The 20,870-nt window shown below is 44.7% G+C and overlaps 1 protein-coding gene across 4 annotated transcripts in view; it reads left to right on the top strand.

The window, feature by feature from the left end:
• Positions 1-20,870, top strand: part of IFFO2 (intermediate filament family orphan 2) — a 121,290-nt gene that overhangs the window by 61,212 nt on the left and 39,208 nt on the right. The window lies entirely within an intron of this gene.

The following is a 20,870-nucleotide window of genomic DNA, read 5'->3' as shown; positions in this document are numbered from 1 at the left end:
GAGCCTGGTAATGTAGCAGTGTAGGGGAGTAACTGCTGATCAGTGTGTTTGCAGAGCCTGTGATTGGATAGCGGGGCTCCCTGTGATATGCAGTAAAGCTGGCCTGATCACGATGGATTTGCCAGGAGTTGGTCAGTCTCAGCAGCTGCGGGATAAGTTGGGAATTGCAGCTCAGATGGAGTTTGTCATTTATAAGTAATGCGGCAGCTGTGTGGTCAGGTAGATGTCCCAGGAAGGGAATGTGTGAGAGGTCCGTCCAAATAATTAATTTCCATTGCATACCTCCATAACGGCGTCACCAGATCGCTGGGAAAGTGTGCACACTGCCTTCCCCGCCTCATTGGCTGAAGCCTGGCCAATAGGAAACCGAGTCAATGCGATCACTTGGGATTATGGTGAAGGGAATGGATCAGGGATCTCTGTACAGCGCTGTGGAATATGTCAGAGCTATATATATGTATAATAATATATGGATCAGTGATCTCTGTACAGCGCTGTGGAATATGTCAGAGCTATATAAATGTACTAGTAGACCCAAGCTCGTTTAAAAACGGGCTCTAGGTGTGTCACTCTCTGCTGCCACCGCCGCATGTCAGTGCGCACCGGTCTGCCCGGCTCCCTGGTCCTATCCTCCTGTCCCAATGGCTGTCTGGGTCCGTACTTCGCACATGCGCAGTGGCAAAAAGCAAGGGACGCAGGGACACAGGGGTTTATTAGATAGGATAATAATAATAATAATCGTGTGTTTGATAAATGAACGGTGTAGGATAGATTAGTATTATTACTATATAGTATTCATATAGCACTGACATCTTCCATAGTACAGAGTATATGGACTTGTCACTAATTGTCCCTCAGAGGGGCTCACAATCTGATCCCTACCCTAATAATATGTCTATGTATATATCCTGTATCTATGTATCGTAGTCTAGGGCCAATTTAGGTGGAAGCCAATTCACTTATCTGTATGTTTTTTTGGGGGGGATGTGGGAGGAAATCTGAGTGCCTGGAAACCCACACAGACACAGGGAGAACATACAAACTCCATGCAGATAGTGCCCTGGCTGCGATTTAAACCGGGGACCGAGCGACTGCACTAACCACTAAGCCGCCATGCCGTCAATTTCTCAACTTATAAGACACACAGACAGACAAATAACTTTTATATCGCGCTTTTCTCCTGGCGGACTCAAAGCGCCAGAGCTGCAGCCACTAGGGCGCACTCTATAGGCAGTAGCAGTGTTAGGGAAACTTGCCTAAGGTCTCCTACTGAATAGGTTCTGGCTTACTGAACAGGCAGAGCCGAGATTCGAACCCTGGTCTCCTGTGTCAGAGGCAGAGCCCTTAACCATTACACACTCCAGCCACCACCAACTTATAGACCTAAGCAAATTTTGCTGAGCTTTTAATTTTTGTTTTATTTTTTTCTATAATTGTGGAAAAATTGAACAGGTGTCATACATTGGTCAGAATTTTCTAATATTCCAATAAAACAGAAAAAAATAATGGTAAGGCCATATTGACAGTGACCGTTGCATTCCCTGTGACTACAGGAACTCAACGGATAGGGACAGCCTGCATTGAGTCAAGTACAGTGAAGCATACAATTTAATATGCTTTACCTCCACTGTTATCGCACACATTTAGTGTTACGAGGCTGTAATTGGTTTTACCGCAACGCATCTGCTGCATTGTGTATGTCTCACTGGCAGATTCAGAGGACACTCTCCCTGTGTATGGCCCGGTTATTCGACTGCGGTGATGGAGGGGTTAATCCAGATGTGCACCCCTCAATACGACGCCATGGCTGGCCCGTGTGCCAGGCTGGCACTGTCAGCGCAGGTGCTGGCCTTGCTCAGCAGTGATATAAAGCCAGCAGGCGGGTTCTTTGATCAGTTAATGTTTCCTCTGGATGGCGGCCAGGAAACGCGGCCTGCGTTCAGATTCAGCAGCATCTGGCCACTCCGCACCCGGCTGGCCTATAATTACAGGACTCTGGAGGGCTGTGCTGGGCCGAGCGACCCTTTACAGGGCTTCTCCTGCCATTACCAGGCTGCTGACACAGATCATTGCTCACCACGGCGGGGAATTGCTCGCTGGGCTCCTATTGGCTGTGTGCTGCGTACAGTGCTGGCAGTTCCTGGAAATGCGATTTCCTCAGTAGTGCCGCTGTTGTGTTTGTGTTTATTTATCTCTAGCTCACCATAATCAGTCTCCGGTGCTCTTGGATTATCGCTCGCGTATACGGATAACCGCCACTGTGCTGCCGCCATCCTATAGGTGCGCAGAGGAGTGGATGCCGCCATATGTAATCCTTAAAAGACAGCTGGAGTGAGGTATATGGAAGCTGCCATATTTATTTCCTTGCAAGCAATACCAGTTGCCTGGCTGATCCTCTGCCCCCAATGCTAGGCACATACAATGTATTTATCTGACAGATTTACTGTCAAATCTATTATTTCCAACATGTGCGATTTGATTTCCGATTGATTTTCCGTTTACTTCTATAAAAAAATCGATCGGAAATTAGATCGGACATGTTGGAAAAAATTGATCTGACAGTAAATCTGTCAGAAAATTGCATTGCGTACCAAGCATAATACTTTTAGCCATAGACCCTGAACAAGCATGCAGCAGATCAGGTGCTCTGACTGAAACCTGACTGGATGCATGCTTGATTCATGTGGGTGAATAGGAACGACTAAAACAGCAATAGGAACTCCCACTAAAAACTGCAAAATGCATACAAATTGACTTCAGGTACAGGCAGGTCTTAAAGGGAACCAGAGACGAAGCACCCTCATCTATTTTACCATATATATCAGTAAGAACATTAGAGAAAACACCTATCCTGCTCTCTGTTTCATCCTCACTGCTAAAAGTGTCTGTTATCAGCTGTGATAAGAATTCCTGACTGAGCATTCAGTCTAGCTTTGCCGGGAATGATTATTGCCGAGTCATTATAGCAGAGCCACAAGGGGGCAGGCTTGGGCTTGAAAAGACACCAGAGAAGACAGACTCGGCTATAATCATTCCGTAGCAAAGCTAGGTATCAGAGGAGATAACAGTCAGATAAAACGTAGAACAATGAAACAAAGAGCAGATTAGGTGTTTACTGTCATGTTCCCACTGATTTATAAGGTAAAATACATGAGGGTGCTTCGTCTCTGGTTCTCTTTAATCTGATTGGTATACTATGTGCCAACATACCTCCTAATTTCCATGAGCATAGCTATTTTCAATAAAATTAATGCAAATTACCTCATAATGTACCCCAAGAGGTAAAACATGACTAAAATCTACCAAAATTGCTAAATATCATTACCTCATGAGGTAAATTACCTCGCATGAGGTAATTTGTTTGATAACCTTACCAGAATTGAGGCCAATGATTGATGTTGATCATTGTATAATAAAAAATACATTGTAATAAAAACTGCTTTGAATAATTATCCTAAAATTGATTAAAGCTTACTTTAGAAAATGTATGTAGCAGTAAGGCCTTGTTTCCACTGAGTGCGAAATCGCAATGCGAATATTCGCATTCGCACTGAAACCAATAAGTAATACTAATGATCATTGAATGAGGATCACTGAATGCGCTTTTCCAAATGCGTCGTGATGCAGAAAAAATGTGGACTGCGTGCTGCAGATTTCCACACCATGCACTGCCGCGCAGATGAATTGCGATTAGTCAGTGGTTGTGAATGTGAATTCTATGTAGTGAAAGGGTAAAGTGAGTGAATGTACTTTAGGTAGTCCCCCATATTATATGGAAATGGTAAGATTGTACAAAAAAAATAGTATCATTAGTGGGCAACTTATAGCAGAGTAAACTAGAGTCATCTAGTCTGGTAGACTCTGCTAGGAGAGTAGTGTGCCTTTTCCCGCCCAGTAGATAATCTGAGAAGCCCAGCAATGACCTGTAGTAAAATGCACGAAGTTATTCACAATATCCAATTTTACCTTCATTATCCTAGTTTCTGCATCACAAACACCTCCTATGGCCTGGTACACACCAAAACCCGCTAGCAGATCCGCAAAATGCTAGCAGATTTTGAAACGCTTTTTCTTATTTTTGTGTAGCGTTTCAGCTAGCGTTTTGCGGTTTTGTGTAGCGGTTTTGGTGTAGTAGATTTCATATATTGTTACAGTAAAGCTGTTACTGAACAGCTTCTGTAACAAAAATGCCGGCAAAACCGCTCTGAACAGGCGTTTTTCAGAGCGGTTTGCGTTTTTCCTATACTTAACATTGAGGCAGAAACGCATCCGCAATCCAAAAAATGCCTCACCCCGGGAGTATGCGTTTCTGCAAAACGCCTCCCGCTCTGGTGTGAAGCACCCCATTGAGATACATTGACCAAGCGGATCCGCAGCCGCAAGCCGCTGCAGAAACGCTGAAAAGCCGCTCTGTGTGCACCAGCCCTATATCAATATATTGCTGTATATTGGTATGTAGCTCCGCCCTCTCAGTGGTCTGTAGCCTAGGATAGTTTATTATGCAGAATTCTACTCCCAGAGCATTCTGGGAGAGCATAATCCTCGAACCACAAATAATTCCGGGTACGATAATCATCGTACTTGACGAATAAAGCCGGTTCTGATTTCTGCTGACTTTGGAGCAAATAAGCATTCTGCAATGATGCACATGCCAGCAGTAAAGATGTCTCCGCCTCTGATCAATTTCAAAATGTAAATCGGGGAGTAGGAAAGATTTTACATTGGACAAATACTGACTAAATAATTTCTAAATACAAAATATAATCAATTTTAATCTAAGTATCATACCACAGAGTTCCTCTCTCTGTTATCTTGCAGTGTTGTATTTCGGAATAACGTTGTTGTATATGTCGCTACAGTGTATGGAGGATCTACGATGGTTTCCTGTTTCTAAGGGCTCGTTTCCACTATCGCGAATCTGCATGCGTCCAACGCATGCAGATTCGCACATGTAATGCAAGTGGATGGGCCTGTTTCCACTGTAGCGTTGTTGAGGTGCGTTTTTTTCAGCGGTAAAAAAACGCACAAAAGAGCCAACGAATTCGCCTGCGAGTGGAATGCATGCGAATCGCCGCTAATGTATTTAATAGGAAATTCGCATGCGGCTATGGTATGCGAATTTTCATGCGAATTCGCATGCGAATTCGCATAGGTACCAATGTAATTCAAACAGGCAGTGACATGGTTAATTTCGCATATACCCTCACCTATGCGAATTCGCATGCGAATTCGTGGCAAAAAACGCGCAAAAATTCGCATCCGCATGCTAATTCATGGAATTTCAACAGCGGTGGAATCCAGGCGATTCTGCACCGCAATAGTGGAAACGAGCCCTAAATGTTGTCCTTACAGTTTAGATATATTTGTAACCTTCTCTTCCGCGATTGTGAGGAATGTTGAGTATAATTTTAACCCATTTCGGCTGTTTGTTTAATTCTAAATAGTGTGAGAATTGTTACATCACGTTGGGCGGATCTCGGCCCCTTTCTGCACAGAATAATGAATGAATAATAGTCTTCACAGAACCGCATATTTTATGATTTCAGAGTTCCATTAATGGTAAATATCAGCTCACAGCTTTATGATCCACCTATAAATCATGTCTCCACACACAACTGCTATTTACGTGTTGTCTTTGTAATCAATAATCTCAATTTTGCTAAAATAGCCAGTATGACTTTCCTCGTCAATAACCTATCGACCCTGGTTTACGCTTCCCAGTAATGGCATCAGATGAGGTGGCCGATCCTCCTCTGGTGACGAGCGCTTGTCACGCTCATTTGCAACCATTCTGGATGGCTGGACAGGCCATACAAAGGCAGATTACACAACTTGCATTCAAAACAGAGGAAAGGAGGATGTTTGCTTCCAAAACAGTTTGCACACAGATTGTTGGGTACTAGACTCTTCCACGGCAATGACGTGCCCTCACGGAAGAGACCTAACCACAAGGAATTAAAACCTAGTGTAAACCTTTGGCTGCTAGCCATAAAAGGTTTACACATTTTCTAAAGAATAGAGAAAGGATTGGCTGCGCTTCTAATAATGCTGCGCACTGAAATTATGCCAACAGAGGAGTGCACCGCCCCCAGGGACTTAAAGCACACATTGAATACAAATCTGATGCAAAACCTGCTCCTTTGCTGCATCTGTTTTGAATGCAAGTTGTGTAATCTGCCCGTGTTTTGGACTCTGCACATCTCTGCAGCTGGTCAACTTCGGTGCAGCCTGTATTTGGAAACGCTGACAATATCTCCTGTTGTACAAAAATGTAAGTCTGCTTATGGCTACCTGCATCCATGTGTATTAGTTTGCATTCAATTTATTTAGATTAGGGCTTAGTGCATAGTTTTGCATCTGATTTGTATTCAAGGTGTGCATTATGGTCCCTGCAGGGCGGTGCATGCATCTGCTGGTTTCATTTCAGTTGCAACCTGATTAGGAGTGCTGCCAATCCTTTCCCTGTTCTTTAGAGACCAGAGTCTGCCTAGTGCTGCTCTTTGCTCCATTGCTGATGGGTTGTGTGTGTGTATATGGTGTGTGTATATGGTGTGTGTGTGTGTGTGTGTGTATATGGTGTCTGTGTGTGTGTATATGGTGTGTGTGTGTATATGGTGTGTGTGTGTGTATATGGTGTGTGTGTGTGTGTATATGGTGTGTGTGTGTGTATATGGTGTGTGTGTGTGTATATGGTGTGTGTGTGTGTGTATATGGTGTGTGTGTGTGTGTATATGGTGTGTGTGTATATGGTGTGTGTGTGTGTGTGTGTGTATATGGTGTGTGTGTGTGTGTGTGTATGGTGTGTGTGTGTGTGTATATGGTGTGTGTGTGTGTGTGTGTGTGTGTGTATATGGTGTGTGTGTGTGTGTGTGTGTGTGTATATGGTGTGTGTGTGTGTGTGTGTATATGGTGTGTGTGTGTGTGTGTATATGGTGTGTGTGTGTGTGTGTGTGTGTGTGTGTGTATATGGTGTGTGTGTGTATATGGTGTGTGTGTATATGGTGTGTGTGTGTGTGTGTGTGTGTGTGTGTATGGTGTGTGTGTGTGTGTGTGTGTGTGTGTGTGTGTGTGTGTGTATATGGTGTGTGTGTGTGTATGGTGTGTGTGTGTATATGGTGTGTGTGTGCGTATATGGTGTGTGTGCGTATATGGTGTGTGTGCGTATATGGTGTGTGTATGGTGTGTGTGTGTGTGTATGGTGTGTGTGTGTATGGTGTGTGTGTGTGTATGGTGTGTGTGTATATGGTGTGTGTGTGTGTGTGTGTGTATATGGTGTCTGTGTGTGTGTGTGTATATGGTGTCTGTGTGTGTGTGTGTGTATATGGTGTGTGTGTGTGTGTGTGTGTGTGTGTGTGTGTGTGTGTGTGTGTGTGTATATATGGTGTGTGTGTTTTTTCTGAATGCTATAAGTGACACTGGCTTGTTCATAGCCTGGGGCCGGACATCCCCTCCCTGCGCTGGTATGTCTTACCGTGTTCTGTGCAAAATATTTCCAAAAGGTGAGATCGCATTGTGAAATTATAGCACACAGGCAGATAATGGCCTTATGAATGCTTGATGGACAAGGCAGTACGTGCGGAATTAAGCCTAGCAAAGGTTAATTGGGTTTATTAATATGGCAAATGGCTGCTCTCTACTCAATGCTGCATTCAGAATGTAATATTTATTTATCCCTGCTAAAATATATAGTCTAATGTCCTGCATTATAATTGTATTATGTATTTATATAGCACTGACATGTTCTGCAGCACATTAGAGTACATAATAATGTCACTGACCGTCCTCAGAGGAGCTCCCAATCTAATCCCTGCTATAGTCGTATTCTAATGTCTTACCATATTATTATTATTATTATTATTATTATTATGTATTTATATATCACTGACATCTTCTGCATCACTTTACAGAGTGCATAGTCATGTCACTGACTGTCCTCAGAGGAGCTCAAAGTGTGATCCTACCATAGTCTAATGTCCTGACATATTATTATTATGTACTGTATGTATATATGGGACCCACATGGGAGAACAATAACAACAATAACAATTATAGTTATATAGCGCTTTTCTCCCTGGGGACTCAAAGCGCTGTGACCTGCATTATGCAGTCTCAAAGGTTAGGGAAAAGAGTTGAGTTTTTAGCCTTTTTTTAAAGCTGTCCAGAGAGGGAGCCTCTCGTAATGATTGTGGAAGTGAGTTCCATAGAGTAGGGGCTGCGTAGGAAAAGGCCCGAGCACCAAATGTTAAGTGTATCCTGGGAATAACCAGCTTCATCTTGTTGGCAGAGCGGAGGGTGCGTGGAGGGGCATAAAGTTCCAATAGATCCGCTATGTATTTGGGTCCCATGTGGTGTAGAGCCTTGAATGTCAGCAGGCAGATCTTAAAATTGATTCTCCATTTTACTGGCAACCAGTGAAGAGTTTGCAGTACCGGGGTGATGTGTGAGCTGCGGGGGGCATTGCAGTACTGGGGTGATGTGTGAGCTGCGGGGGGCATTGCAGTACTGGGGTGATGTGTGAGCTGCGGGGGGCATTGGCTAGGAGTCTGGCTGCAGCATTCTGTACTAGCTGTAAGCGAACACGGTAAATCCAGCGCTGGACACTTGGGCGCAGCAGCGCAGGAGACTTGGGCGCAGCTGGCGCCACCATAGGCCGTAATAGGAACTACGGCTATCCCAGGCACAGGGAGTAACTTCAGCGCCGTCAGACGGACCTGAAGTTGCTTTTAAAACAATAATTCGGCTTCCAGCAGTTGCTGGAAGCCGAATTATTTCATTCCCCCACTATCCATGTGGACCTGGAGGGGGAATAGTAATTAACACGGCCGGGACTTGTGCAGCAGCAGGATCAGCCATATACTGGCTGTGTTCTGCGCCCAAATCTCCGGCGCCGTTATCTCTCGTACGCGCTGTAAGGGGCGCAGAACCTTATCTGTAGATCCGATGAACAGGGCGTTGCAGTAGTCTAGGCGGGAGGATACAAATGCATGAACCAGGGCAGGTAGGTCTTCAGCTGGGATAAGGTGTTTTATTTTCGCTATATTTCTTAGATGGAAGAAGGAAGACTTGACGACAGCTGATACCTGCTGTCTGAGTTTTAGATTTCCATCCAGGATCACCCCAAGGTTTCGCACAGAGTCTTTATACTGTACAGTATCTCCCCCAATTGCTAGTTTGAGGTGGTGAGTGTTTTGAACTTTATCCATCATGTGTGGACCACCTACCACCAACACCTCTGTTTTGTCAGAGTTCAGCCTCAGCCAGCTGGTGTTCATCCAATTTTGTAAATCCACTAGACACGCATTTATGGATGCTGATGGGTCTTGGGTGCCAGGCTTGAAGGACAGATACAGTTGTGTGTCATCTGCATAACAATGGTATCCTAGGCCATAGTTCTGGATTATTTTGCCCAGTGGGAGCATGTAGACTGCAAAGAGTAATGGTGATAGTACAGAACCCTGTGGAACTCCATAGGGAAGTGGCACTGGATTAGAGTAGTGTGTGCCCAGACATACTTGCTGTGTCCTGCCAGATAGGAAGGTCTGAAACCAGCTAAGTACATAGCAGATCTATTGGAACTCTGTCTCTACATGTACCTTCCGCTCTGCCAACAAGATGGATTTGGTTATTCCCAGGATTCACTTACAAACATTTGGTGCTCGGCCTTTTCCATGCAGCCCCTACTCTATGGTACTCCCTTCCACAATCAGTACGAGGGGCTCCTTCTCTGGACAGCTTTAAGAAAAGGTTAAAAACTCACCTCTTCTGAGCCTTTGAGACTGCAGAATGCAGGTCACAGCGCTTTGAGTCCCCAGGGAGAATACACTATAAAAATATAATATTATATAGCACTGATATCTTCTGCAACGCTTTACAGAGTACATAGTCATGTCACTGACTGTCCCCAGAGGAGCTCACAATCTAACCCTACCATAGTCATAGTATAATGTCCTACCATATTATTATTATGTATTTATATAGCACTGACATCTCCTGCAGCACATTACAGAGTACATAGTCATGTCACTGACTGTCCTCAGGGGAGCTCACAATCTAATCCTACCATAGTCATAGTCTAATGTCCGACCATATTATTATTATGTATTTATATAGCACTGACATCTTCTGCAGCACATTACAGAGTACATAGTCATGTCACTGACTGTCCTCAGAGGAGATCACAATCTAATCCTACCATAGGCATAGTCTAATGTCCCACCATATACAATAAAGATCGACAGTACAGCTGCCCTACACCAGGCGTTGGTCTGTGAGAGAAAAGGGCGAATACCTCAGAAATTTCCCTTGAACTTGCTGGAGAAAATAGCTGCTGTGTGTCACGAGAATTAATTAATTAAATTCTCCTCATTCCATTATGTTGTGTAAGGGGTGTTGTGGGTTTGGTGACAAGAAACCAGCAATGTCACCTTTATAAATGCCGGGGAGGTTTATCATAGCCATCGCCTGAGATTAAATTAACTTGTTGCTTGTGAAATGCTGACATCTGACATGCCTGACATCCCTGCTGATAATATAATAGCAAGTAGCAGCAATCATTCATTCAACGTTAAGAGCAAGGAGGGGGGGTTACAAGTCTTTTAACATTTTTTTAAATTTATTTTTTTAAGTGGCAAGGTCTAAATAAGGCCTCATTCATATGGACGGCTGAACTATCTTGTCAGTTAGTTCAGCGTCCCTTCTGCTGCCTACGAGCGCCATTCAGGTGCAATTTAAATGCTGTTGAATGGCACCAGTTGTAACACCATTCCAGCTAATAGCACATCTGGACTTCCGAAGTGGAGTGTCTCTGCAGTGCGTATGCACGAGTGCGTGCTCCCACATGCGCAGCCCAGAGCCACCCATCTTTGGAATCACTCAGGAACACGAGTGGTTTCGAAGGCTTCTGAGTTGGTACATGCAATAGGGGCACGATGGGGCTGGAATGAGGGGACCGAGAGGGCACAGGGGAGACACTAGGATCCAGGTTTCAGTTTTACTTTAGAATGTATCTGTAGGGGGAAAAAAAGTGCTACATATATGTACTTCAATAGAGCGAAGCTGTAGTAAGCATGTTTTTGCTTTTAAAACCTAAGGGCCCATTCACACCAGGTTGATCTGAGGGCGTTTTGAAAGCCAGTGTCCTCCCCAGGCTCTCTTAGCCGGGGTGCTCCACCCGGCTAGTCTGGTGAGCACCCGGCTGTTATCAGCTCACCTCCTCCTATGCTATAAGCAGAGTTGTGCACAAAAGCACCGGTCCTGCATTCTCTCATCTCTCCTCACCCGCCTACATTTTCAGTATGAACAGAGCCTTACAGGTTTGCTTCAAGGGGTAAAACCCAGCAGCGTGGAGGGGTTAGGAAGTGGGGATGATCAATTGGATGCAAATATTTCTAAGTTTATGCAAATGTATGTACCATTTTATGCAGATATATGCAGTTTGAAAAACTTGGAAATATTTGCATGTTGTTGATCATACCTAGTGCTGACATGTAGAGAAGCAGTTTGGAGTTCCCCTTTAACCCACTTTAGCGTTTGGGAGGCAGCAGTAGAGCCATCCTGTTAAACACAAGGATGGTGGTGGGTTGATTTGTTGCATTTGGCAGTCTGTCTCTCCTGTGTGATAATTCGGTGAATGGACTGCACCAATCCCTGCTCTGTTAGACCTATTTGCCGTAAGCGTCTGGAATGCGGCTAAAATGGAGACATATTTCACATGCTGCAGGGCGACTCCTGGAAGCGGTCCAATCGCTGAGCCAGACTACATCTCCATCCATCTGCTTTTCATGCTGAGGTGAAGGAGGCAGCTAAATTTAGTGTAACTGTATCTGCTGCTGGCTGGATAAGAGCGGTCCTGCGATGAGCGCACCATCCTCTCATCGCGCTCTCTAAGGAGGTCCTCCGCTGGGCACCACTCTATACAGCATCCTCACATCCCGCTCTCTGAGGGCCTCTGCTGGGTACCGCTCTATACAGCATCCTCACATCCCGCTCTCTAAGGAGGGCCTCCACTGGGTACCGCTCTATACAGTATCCTCACATCCCGCTCTCTAAGGAGGGCCTCCGCTAGGTACCGCTCTATACAGCATCCTCACATCCCGCTCTCTAAGGGGGGCTTCAGCTGGGTAACGCTACATACAGCATCCTCACATCCCGCTCTCTAAGGAGGGCCTCCACTGGGTACCACTCTATACAGCATCCTCACATCCCGCTCTCTAAGGGGGGCTTCAGCTGGGTACCGCTACATACAGCATCCTCACATCCTGCTCTCTAGGGAGGGCCTCCGCTGGGTACCACTCTATACAGCATCCTCACATCCCGCTCTCTAGGGAGGGCCTCCGCTGGGGATCGCTATATACAGCATCCTCACATCCCGCTCTCTAAAGAGGGCCTCCGCTGGGTACCGCTCTATACAGCATCCTCACATCCCGCTCTCTAAGGAGGGCCTCGGCTGGGTACCACTCTATACAGCATCCTCACATCCCGCTCTCTAGGGAGGGCCTCCGCTGGGTATCGCTATATACAGCATCCTCACATCCCGCTCTCTAAAGAGGGCCTCCGCTGGGTACTGCTCTATACAGCATCCTCAATCCCGCTCTCTAAAGGGGGCCTCCGCTGGGTACCGCTACATACAGCATCCTCACATCCTGCTTTCTAAGGAGGGCCTCTGCTGGGTGCAGCTCTATCCAGCATCCTCACATCCTGCTCTCTCTAAGGGCAGTGTTCTCCCCAGGCTCTTTTAGCTGGGTGCTCCACCCGGCTAGTTTTGGTGAGCACCCGGCTGTCATTGACTCACCTCCTCTTCTGTTGTAAGAAGAGTTGTGCAGAAAAGCACCGGCCTTGCATTCTCTCATTTCGCCCCACCCGGCTACTTTTTCTTTCCGCCCGGCTGGTAAAAAAATCTGGGGAGAACACTGAAGGGGCATGCAGATCAGATGTTTCTGACTGAAGTCTGACTGTATTAGCCCCATGCTTGTTTTAGGTATGTGATTCAGGCACTACTGATGCATGAAAGATCTGCAGGACTGCCAGGCAACTGGTATTGTTTAAAAGGGAATAAATATGGCAGCCTCCATATCCCTCTCACATCAGATGTCCTTTAAAGAGAAACTCCGACCAAGAATTGAACTTTATCCCAATCAGTAGCTGATAACCCCTTTTACATGAGAAATCTATTCCTTTTCACAAACAGACCATCAGGGGGCTCTGTATGGCTGATATTGTGGTGAAACCCCTCCCACAGGAAACAAGAAAAGTACGTACTCTTGGCAGTTTCCTGTCTGTGAACCTTGTTGCATTGTGGGAAATAGCGGTTGACAGCTGTTTCCAACTGCCAAAAACCATGCAGCAGCTACATCACCTGCCAACAGTAAAATGTTCACTGGAGTTCCTCTTTAAAGAGGAACTCCAGTGAAAATAATGTAGTAAAAAAGTGCTTCATTTTTTACCATAATTATGTATAAATGATTTAGTCAGTGTTTGCTCATTGTAAAATCTTTCCTCTCCCCGATTTACATTCTGACATTTATTACATGGTGACATTTTTACTGTGGGCAGGTTATGTAGCTGCTCCTAGCTGTTTTGGCTGTTAGAGACAGCTGTAAACAGCTAATTCCTGTCTGTGAACATTGTTACATTGTGGCAGTTTGCCCAGAGTACCGCGGTACTCAGAGCTTCTTGTGGGAGGGGTTTCAGTACAAAATCAGTCATACAGCGCCCCCTTATGGTCTGTTTGTGAAAAGCATTATATTTCTCATGTAAGGGCTTGTTTCCACTGTTGCGACGCGATTTCGGCCGCATTCCGACGCTTGTAAAAACGCATGCGGATGCGTTTCCACATGCGTTTTTACCCGCGATTTCGCATGCGATTTCGCATGGCAGGGTGCCATGCGAAATTAACCATGACACTGCCAGGGCTAAATAAAATTGAAAAAGGTGCGAAATCGCACGCGAAATCGCGGGTAAAAACGCATGTAACAAACGCATGCGTTTTTACTATTAAATACATTAGCGGCGATTCGCACGGATTCCCGACGCAGGCGAAATCGTTGGCTCTTTTGTGCGTTTTTTTCACGCTGAAAAAAACGCACCTCAACAACGCTACAGTGGAAACAGGCCCATCCACTTGTATTACATGTGCGGATCTGCATGCGTTGGACGCATGCAGATTCGCGATAGTGGAAACGAGCCCTTAAAGGGGGTATCAGCTACTGATTGGAATAAAGATCAATTCTAGGTTGGAGTTTCTCTTTAAGAGATGAAACAGAGCTTGGGGAACCTTTATTTAGGGTCACTTTGCATATTTTGGTAATTGCTGTCTCTGGAAGTACTGATCATAGTGACATGTACTTTTCATGAATGGTGAGCTCTGAATGCTTGCACTGTGTGCTCAGGTTTAATCGCTGCAGATCAGATGCGGCATGTGCCGGCCATTAACTGCTTTGTGAATGAATCGTCCATATCTCACCATGCCGATGATGTCATCAGAGTTCCCATTAATGTGATTGGCTACGTTGACTGTGCTTAGCTGGCTTATGGAGAGTTCTTACACTGCGCATATCACGTTACCGGGCGACCGTCTGCGTCCGCCGCCCCTCCTCCATTGACCAGTTCTGTGACTTGAGACGTTCCAGCTCCAGGCTAAAAGTTATTGATGAAAATGTATAGATTGCCTGCGACGCCAGCATGTGTGCCCTGCCTTATTCATGTAATGATTTCACAGCTCCTGCCAAGAATTCTATAAATAATCACAGACTTAGCTCTGAGCCAGTAGAGTTGCAGAATTAGAGAGAATTGTTATAATTCCGCAGCTTAAAGAGGAACTCCAGTGAAAATAATGTAATAAAAAAGTGCTTCATTTTTACAATAATTATGTATACATTTAGTCAGTGTTTGACCATTGTAAAATCTTTTAAATCCCTGATTTACATTCTGACATTTATTACATGGTGACATTTTTACTGTTGGCAGGTGATGTAGCTGCTGCATGGTTTTTGGCAGTTGGAAACAGCTGTAAACAGCTATTTCCCACAATGCAGAAAGGTTCACAGACAGGAAACTGCCAGGAGTAGGTACTCAGTTTCTTGTGGGAGGGGTTTCACCACAATATCAGCCATACAGCGCCCCCTGATGGACAGTTTGTGAAAAGGAATAGATTTCTCATGTAAAAGGGGGTATCCGCTACTGATTGGGGGATAAAGTTCAATTCTTGGTCGGAGTTTCTCTTTAAGAATATACAAGAGGGAGGCGAGCGTGGTAGGACCGCCACACCAAAACCCAAGGTGAGAGGTAGATGGAGGCTGCCATATGGATTTCCTTTTAAACAATACCAGTTGCCTGGCAGTCCTGCCGATCTGTGTGGCTGCAGTAGGATCTTTCCCACACACCTGAAACAAGCAGCTAATCTTGTCAGTGTTGAGATCAGAACATCTGATCTGCATGCCTGTTCTATGGTAAAAGTATTAGAGGCAGAGGATCAGCAGGACAGCCAGGCAATGTGCATTGGTAAAAGGGAAATCAGTATTGCAGCCTCCATATCCCTCTCACTTCACGCTCCCTTTAACGGGTTTCAATCCATTGTTTGTTTATTTCCTTACTTTTTCAGTTTCAGGAAGGGGGGGAGGTAGCTGCTGTAGGAGAAAGCCAATAGTGGAATCTCATCCAGGGCACTATCTGCAAGGATTATGTATGTTCTCCCCGTGCCTACGTGGGTTTTCTCCAGGCACTCTGGTTACTCCCACATCCTCAAAACATACAGATAAGTTAATTTGCTTCTCCCAAAAATTGGCCCTAGACTACGATGGCCATATGGCTATGCTAGGAATTAGATTGTGAGCTCCCCTGAGGACAGTCAGTGACATGACTATGCACTCTGTAATGTGCTGCAGAAGAGGTCAGTGATTTATAAATACATAATAATAATATGGTCGGACATTAGACTATGACTATGGTAGGATTAGCTTGTGAGCTCCTCTGAGGGCAGTCAGTGACATGACTATGTACTCTGTACAGTGCTGCAGAAGATGTCAGTGCTATATAAATACATAATAATAATAATAATAATAAGGTAGGACATTAGACTATGAATATGGTAGGATTAGATTGTGAGCTCCTCTGAGGACAGTCAGTGACATGACTATGTATTCTGTAAAGTGCTGCAGAAGATGTCAGTGCTATATAAATACATAATAATAATATTGTGGTGATATATTGGGGTGCTGATGATGTTAAGGATAATAACGGAACATATTCTTTCATTTTTCTGCCTGTGTTCCGTGTAGGTCTGCTAGAAGGGAGCTGTTGCCTTGAGTTGCTTGGGGCCAGGAAATGGGTGATTGTCTTGACCATATAAAGTACTTTGAGTTTCTGTATGCAGTTCCTCTGAGAGTGGTTCCCTGCTAATGGGATTATCTGCCTGGCTTTTTGAACTCAGGAGACGGCCCATTGTCTCAATACACACAGCAAGACTACCCCAGTCTGGAGACTAACACAGGAATGTTTGAAATGTACATGACAGCCTACTGGAAATGGGTGAAGGGGTGAAGTCCTTTTGATACCATTTTTTACCTGTGGAAATTAAATTATTGGTGTAGGTGCAAACGATACCCTGTAAATTACATCTATTGGAAGGGGGTTGGAAATCTCTGCAGACTTTAAAGGGACTCCGAGCAGTGCAGAAAACTATGGAAAGATGCATATCATTTTAAAGCTCTCTTTCTCCTCTTTCCAATGATATATAAATCATCGCCCTACGCCTTTTAGTTTTCGGCTGCGATTTCGATCGCGAATATTGAGAAAACTAAAAGGCGTAGGGCGACGATTTAGGGGTCGTCAGAAAGAGGAGAAAGAGAGCTTTAAAATGATCTCCATCTTTCCATAGTTACATTGTATTACACAGGGCGACTTTTTCTGCTGAATGGAGCTGCTGACTTTAGGAAAAAGTCGCCCTGTGTAATACAATGTAACTATGGAAAGATGGATATCATTTTAAAGCTCTCTTTCTCCTCTTTCTGACGACCCCTAAATCGTCGCCCTACGCCTTTTAGTTTTCTCTATATTCGCGATCGAAATCGCACCCGCGGCAATTTCAATTGCGAAAATAGCGAAAACTAAAAGGCGTAGGGCGGTGATTTATATATCATTGGAAAGAGGGGAAAGAGAGCTTTAAAATGATATTCATCTTTCCATAGTTTTTGCACTGCTCGGAGTCCCTTTAAGGGCTGAGACAGGAAAGCTTTGATGCTAGGAAATAATGGGAGGAAGCCTTAATCAAGTTTTCACCTGGAGTGGAAAGCCTCACTTCACAATCTTTTGATGTATAGACTTTTTTACCTGGAAATGAAATATGTCTGAGATTTAATTAAAAACTAGTTCCTATCCTCCCCAAGGAAGTTGCAGCCTCCAGGCGTATCTCACAGTATAAAACCGCAGCTAGGATAGCCACAACTTGTAGTTCTTGGAGGTAGTCCACACGGCTAGAACTAACCTGGTTCCTGACCAGAAGTGCGTACTCCCGCAACAACGCCAGATCGATATGCTGGTACGTTTATTTCCCCATTTATTTTGGTAAGCAAAATCGCTTTGTGTGTATTTTTGTATTTTTATCTTTGTAACTTTTTACTTTGTTTTTGTAATCTTTTGTATATATACTGTTCTGCATTGTTCCACTTTTTTCCCTGGAATATTAAATTATTATTTAATAAGCTTGACTTCTGCTGTGCTAAACTAACACTCATAGCCTAGAAGAGATTGAAGTGCAACTGTGTATAGTCCATGCCTAATTGTATGCTTGAGCAACACTACCATATGAAATTGTAATTGCATTGTGTGTGGGGGCGTTTGTCATACGTTGGCCTAAAGCGCTCAGCTGACCCAACGTACGAAAACGCCAGTGCGAGGAGCGACAGCAGGGTGGCTAACAGTATAGTTCGGAACGACTGTTAGTGGTTTTGCTTCACTACAGTGTAAGATTGCAACTGTGTGTGTGTGTGGGTGCGTGGCGTTCCCGTATTCGGCCTAAGCGCAAAGCTGACCCGAATACGAAAACGTGGATTACGTGCTGAGGACTCGACAGCAGAGTGGAAGTGTCTAGCAAATCGCTAGTGGTGGCAGTGAGAAGTGTTCGGGGGGGGGGGGGGGTGTCACAGCCTTGTTTGGAGCTTAAATAAGGCTGCTCCCCGCTTGATCTGGTCAAACCCGCAGTCGGGAACCGTATACGCAGGCGTGCCGCAGGCCGGTTCCTGACAAATATGGTAGGACATTAGACTATGACTATGGTAGGATTACATTGTGAGCTCCTCTGAGGACAGGCAGTGACATAACTATGTACTCTGCAAAATGCTGCAGAAGATGTCAGTGCTATATACAGGTAGTCCCCGACTTACGATTGCCCCGCTGATACGAACGGCATGGATTCAGTGTTTCCATGGGAACAAGCCCAAAATATTTTTTCCAAATTGGACTTGTAGTTTTGAGAAAATAGATTTAAAAAAAATCAAAGAAAAAATGGCTTTTAAACTTGTATAAGCAGGCATAGACGGCAGAGGTGACACAGGGGGACACTGGAAGTACAGGGGGGCACAGAGGAGGTACAGGGCACAGAGATGGCACATTGTTCCGACTTAAGAACAGATTCAGGTTAAGAACTAACCTATAAGTCCCTAACTCGTTCGTTAACCGGGGACTACCTGTAAATACTCAATAGTAATAATGTGGAACATAGTAGCATTGTAAAGGGTTGATATTTGTGTAGAGGTTAGAGCTGCTGAGGAGGAAGGTATGAGAAGAGCAGGTTAGATTGCACACATGCTAGAGAGGTGATGGGAATCTGTTCATTGGTGCAGCAGTTTGTTTTTTCTTTTGTTTTGTGCATGTGTAGTTTAAAAATGTTCTACTTCATGTATTGTAATAAGAATCCCTTCCTAAACTGCTGAGTGTGACCGCGGTGCACATCGGAGGAGCGATTACTGGCGAATGCGGCGCTCCTGCGGCGTCTGCAGAGGAATGACAGGCTGTCCAGCGACAGACATGTCAGCAGTTATTGAGCAGAAGGACTTCCTCTGATGTTGTCGGGATGATTGACAGGCGGGGTATAATTTCTCAATTCCTCGCATTCCTTCACTTGCGTGTGAACCGGCGAGGATCTCTGCGCGCCGTAAACAGATGGAAGGACTGTAAATCGTGAGAGTAAACGTGAACAGAGAATAATCTGAGGGTGACGACTGACGAGACTCCCGAGAGACGAGATTCGCCGCTATCTACTGCGGGAGATCCGACGCAAAGGCGGCCATCCACAATTCAGTTTTTTTGTTTTGCTTCTTTTCCAACCAGAGAAGAAATGCCATAGATTTTTCTGTTTGATGGAGGCAGGGAACACACTTCTGCACAGAAAAACTGAGAACTCATGTTAATCAATGGGCTAGTTCACACTTGGGGCTTGAGTCACTAAAGTGTGATAAGTGCTATCACAGCAGTTATCACGCGAGCTGCCGCACGCAAAGGTTAGCACGTGAACAGCGTTACTTTGCGTGATAAGCAAAGGTTTGCGCGCGATCATGTGCACTTTTTACGTGAAAAGCACACTTGAATCCGCGCAAACCTTCACTTATCACGCGAAGTAACGCTGTTCACGTGCTAACCTTTGCGTGCGGCAACTCGCGTGATAACTGCTGTTAGCACTTATCACACTTTTGTGAATCGAGCCAATTGATGGTGTTCTCCTTAAAGGGAACCTAAACTGAGAGGAATATGGATGTTTCCTTATAAACAATACCAGTTGCCTGGCAGTCCTGTTGATCTCTTTGGCTGCAGTAGTGGCTGAGTCACACACCTGAAACAAGCATGAACTAATCCAGTCTGACTTAAGTCAGAGCACCTGATCCGCATGCTTGTTCAGGGGCTGTGGCTGAAAGTATTAGAGACACAGCATCAGCAGGACAGCCAGGCAACTAGTATTATTTTAAAAGGAAAAATCCATATCCTTCTCAGTTTAGGTTCCCTTTAAATAAAAATATAGTAGGATACATTCAGGTAAAACCCTAGTAGCCTTCTTATTATTGATCGTCCCACATGATCGCTGTTGCCTCGCATACAGGCTGTTCTAAAGCAGCGCACAGTTTTCATGGACACCTGGATGGAGAACTGAGGCACCTCGTGACTGGTATAAAATAATTAAAAATTACTTAAAAGGGAGTGTGTGTCGGCTCACCTTCAGAAACATGTGACAACCAGTTATTAGCCAAAACTTTTATTGCACAAAGACAATGCATTTCGTGGATCACACCCTCTTCTTCAAGATGCAGAGTGTGGGAATCTGGTGCTATGCTGAGGTTCCTTGCCAATATCTTCACTGAGAAGGTTCACTTTACAGGCTTTACTTTTCTTTTCTAAATAATTTAAGATACCTTTTAGGTCTGAATATTCAGATGACAGCAGAACCATTAGGAGAAAGTGAATGCTGCGTCCTGCACAAACTACACTTCCCATGATTCCTAGCTCTGGCTGTTGATTGCTCTTTGACAAGTGTCCCAGTATTGGTAGCTAAGGATTGACTGAGCAGTGGTGGTTGGGCCAGTAACCTGGGCAAGGATTCACCTTAATAACATTAAAATCTGATTGCTGATGTCACTACAGAATGAAACGATCTACTGTAATTAACGTAATCATCATTCAAAATGCAAGGATTGTGGTTTCATTTATTATGTTACTGTTAAGTTTTCTAAAAGATAAGAGCTAGGAGGCTACAATCCCCCCCCCCCCCCCAAAAAAAAAAGTGTCTTCTCCACAATAGACCCTTCCCCATCCACCATGCTCACTGTTCTTCAACTGTATCTTTTTCTTCTCCTCAGTAGACCTTTCCCCATCTAGCGTTCTCACTG

The sequence above is a fragment of the Hyperolius riggenbachi genome, chromosome 6 (genome assembly GCF_040937935.1).
Source record: "Hyperolius riggenbachi isolate aHypRig1 chromosome 6, aHypRig1.pri, whole genome shotgun sequence".
Lineage (NCBI taxonomy): Eukaryota > Metazoa > Chordata > Amphibia > Anura > Hyperoliidae > Hyperolius > Hyperolius riggenbachi.
Note: the sequence above shows the minus strand (reverse complement) of the source record. Positions and strands in the feature narration are given on the sequence as shown.